The sequence below is a fragment of the Acanthopagrus latus genome, chromosome 6, assembly GCF_904848185.1.
Source record: "Acanthopagrus latus isolate v.2019 chromosome 6, fAcaLat1.1, whole genome shotgun sequence".
NCBI classification, from domain to species: domain Eukaryota; kingdom Metazoa; phylum Chordata; class Actinopteri; order Spariformes; family Sparidae; genus Acanthopagrus; species Acanthopagrus latus.
In genome coordinates, this window is record NC_051044.1 from 26,730,766 (window position 1) to 26,734,661 (window position 3,896).

At 44.4% G+C, this 3,896-nt stretch overlaps 1 long non-coding RNA gene across 1 annotated transcript; it reads right to left on the bottom strand.

Moving 5' to 3' along the window:
* Positions 1-562: 562 nt before the first annotated feature.
* LOC119021681 lies at positions 563-3,366 on the bottom strand. The gene is made up of 2 exons (XR_005075717.1): positions 3,251-3,366; positions 563-955 (listed from the first exon to the last, which is right to left on the bottom strand). It is a non-coding gene; the product is annotated as an uncharacterized LOC119021681 (long non-coding RNA).
* Between the last annotated feature and the right edge of the window lie 530 nt (positions 3,367-3,896).

Sequence of the window (3,896 nt, forward strand, 5' to 3'; positions counted from 1 at the left end):
GATGCCATGTAAGGTCTGGCAGGGTCGCCCTTTGAGGCAGAAAAAGAGAGGGAGAAAGAGGCTCGGGCATTTGCATTCTGCAGTGGAACAGATGGAGCGTCTGTCATCCATATGCATGAGGCGGGCGGCTGCCAGCCTATCACCTTGACCCTTGCTACGGAGCTGTGACCTTGGACTCAATGGAAGAGAATGGGACCAGTCTGAGCCGTGGTGTTGGGGCTTTGTCCCCCGAGGGCTGGGAAAAGTGGCTGAGCCTCGTGACTCCAGTATTCCGAGCTGTGATTGGGACTGTGGAGGAATGCCACTCTGCTCTCCAACACCTGCCTGGTCGCATGCAGTTCATGTTGGTAAATGATGGATGGAGGGGAGGAGAAATGAGAAAATGTCACAAAGACACCTCTGTATCTCAGGCAGATGCCTTGGGAAGGAGCCCAGCTCTCAGAGAGGGAGGGAGGGTAAAAATAACCAGAGGGATCTTTTCTCAAGAAGAAACGCTGAGAGGAGTTAATAATTCGTAAAAGATTACAGTGTTCTTCTGAAAATAACAACAGATTCTGTCATATATTCATATGATACATCGGTACAGTCTTTATTTAAATTCACTTCCAATAGGACAGTGCTGCAACCCTTTGCCAAAAATTTTGGCTTCCTGCTGACATGTCGACAAAAGCAAAGGCAATAACAGCCACTTAGATATACAATTAACCTTTACAGTGTTCCAGGGAAGCTGAAAACAATCAGACTGAAAAATGCAACCGAAATGAGCGCAATCCATAATTTAAATGAACTTTTCACAGATGTGACTCTGCCTTGTTTGGTCTCCGCTGAGGAAACAGATTTCTCTCGCGGTGATGGGAGTTTAATTTCCAGTCTTCAAAGGCTCCTCTGCCTCAGAATGCCAATGGAGGTGACCTTTGCACAAAAAAGATGGAGGCACAGTGACTGTGCATCATTTCTGTAATGACACAGTGAAGAAACGTATGATTTGTATCAAAACAAGCCAGTCGATAAACACAAATTTTGGCAAAACTGTGATAGGACATACTGCTGTATGTTGACAGCCCATCTGACAGGAAGAGAACAGGGGGATCTACGAAATCATGCAAACGTTTATAAAAAGGCAGACCAATGTAAGATTAGCAAGTGCTGTGGACGGGGATGTAACAGGTGAGTGAGCAGTGATGTGAGCAGTGTGTGTATGTGTGTGTGAGAGAGAGAGAGAGATTCTGTGTACAATGGAACTACCTTTTCTACAAACCTGGCCACATGAGAACACCTGTAACCATGGTAACTGTACACATCATAGGTGGCGGCAGCTGTAGCTTCAAAATGTTTCCAAGAAGTAAAAAAAAAACAAAACTGCGAAATCTCTTTATTGAAGGCCTCATGAGTACTTCCACACAGGAAGTGAATCATTTTTCGGAGCTTTTTGCGTTGCGAGTGACGGCTTCAGCTAATCGTGTTCTGGGAAATGGAAATCACAGCACAGCTCACAATGACTTCTCTCACAGACAGACTGCTGTGTTGACGGACCGGACCAAAGGCCAAGGACATTTGGCGATGAATATTTCGTTACATCTGATCGCTGTGTGAAAACCTAGCTTACACAAGCTTACTGCTTAAAATCTCTAAATACTTTATATTGACCAGCTCACGTTTAAACTTGAAAAGCACTGGATCAACTGGTAATCGCTAACTACAGCAGACCTCTGCTCGTTCAGACCCGTCCGGGGTTATAGCTCTTGGCTAAAGTTAAATAAAAACACAATAAGACTCACGTCCAGGAGGATTATTGTACATACTCTTTATATAGTGCTCCAGAGGTCTGTAGTGATTAATGAAGACCTATATCTTAGCTCAGAGAGAATCATATGGGATATAAGCTCCCCTTCTGATTCTTACAGTTAACTTTATTTAACTGCTGCAGTATATCACTTTTTGACTGCACCATATTTGTCCGTATTCCCAGCGCACGCACCGACAACACATTAGTCACTGTAACCGAGGGATTCCCATGTGGAAGGAGGGAGTATTTCTGCTCAGACCGTGCACGTACGTGCATCCTTCTGCCGAGCGAAGCTGGCTGGAAAAAACGGGGGCACGGTGCCATTGTGATGCACAGCAGAAGCAAGAAGTTTGCCTCACAGCCAGAGTGGGGGGACAGGTTCTCTGTGGAGAGAGCTGGAGAGTGTCTCCTTGAAAACTCTCGCTGCTGAGGCAAGCAGAACAAAGAGACGGCAAACACAAGCCGGGGAATGACACCGAGCACTGCACGGGGAAAGAAAGGATAGTGATGCGGTTTACGCACCTGATGGATGAAAAGATCAGGCATTCACAGAGTGCTGTAACTGTTAGCTCCCTCAGCTCACAGTACCGAGGCAGGACAAGTGTTTTGGTACAAAGCTCTTAAGAGCAATGCACACATCCTCGATGAATGTAGCTGGCCATGCATACGCTCCGACCTCAAATTCCATTTTATTTCCTGGAATTACTGCCACATTGTTTACCCTAATCATCTAATTACATTTTCTACCAGCACAAGCCTTATTAATTAAAGCCCCCACACAATTCTGTGACAAATAGGATCACTGTGTGCTGCAGGAGGTCTGAATGTCTCTCTCTATGTGTGTGTGTGTGTGTGTGTGGGTCTCGCTCAGCTCAGTCAGTGGTGCCTCATACTCATCGTGCTGCCGTTGTCACCACACACCCCAACAGCCCACAGGAGCCGGGCTCGCTCGGCCCATCACTCACTGCTGTCTCAGGTGTCTCTCCATAATGAAGATATTACAGCGTAAATCAGAAAATCAAAAAGGGGTATATTGATATTTTCCACTTACTGGCATAATTGAGTCATTTCAAAGGTGCTGCCTGTCAAAAATCTAATTAAAAGACCAATGAAATGAAACTATTTTGACAGCAATCTTTAAACAACTACTGTAAAGTAGTTATATACAGCAGATGACAAGACAGTACATTTAAGACTGAGTACCATGAAGTCATGGATATGTAGATTTGGCAGGAATAAAGGGAGATTCTGTACAGTTTGAATCAAAAAGGATTCAACTGGAGTTAAAGGAGTAATTTGTAAAATATGGCCAGGATTTTAAGTTAAAACATTTAAAAAAAAAAAATGAACTAACATAGTTTGATATGCCACATACATTCAAATGGCATCACAAACTGTCAAGAAATGAAATACCACTGCTGAAACACTGCTTACTATTAATTTGGTCTGTGTTGCCACAATCACCTCTGGGTTTGTATCCTCCTGTTGTCAAACTGACCTCAGATGCTGTGTCCCATTCGGTGTCCAGCCATGTTCACTAATCATCAGCTAATTAGCAGCTAGCTACAGCCGAGGACAACCAGCAAAGAGCAGCACTTGTCAGTTACTCTGGTAATATGCTGCCCTCTACATTTCTGGAGCTACCTCTCAATTCTGGCCATTTTCTACGAAGCACAGCATTGAAGCTCTCAACCATCCCATCCATTTTTTAAACTCTGTCACAGGGTGTTGGAGCCCATCCCAGCATGCTCAGATGGCACGTTTCTAACATATAAAATGTGTCTCAATAGAGGAACTGGATCCTCACAAGATGCATTTTCTTGACAAAACACATCAGTTTCCTTTTTCAAGGCTTCCCCAAATGCATCATGCTTTTGTTCCGCACGGTACCACTGACTTTATTTCCTGTTCTGTTGCAGTCATGTGATACTGAAACTGAATCCCATCCTACATCCACAGGAAAAATGTCAGCATCTAGTTTGATGTCACATGTTGAGTGAGCGTCATTCAGCACGGCCCTCATGCCTTCTGATCCATTTCTGTCCATCAGAGGCAAAAGCCCCTGATTGTGACACAACCATCAACAGTCAAATACTTGCAGTCTACAGGA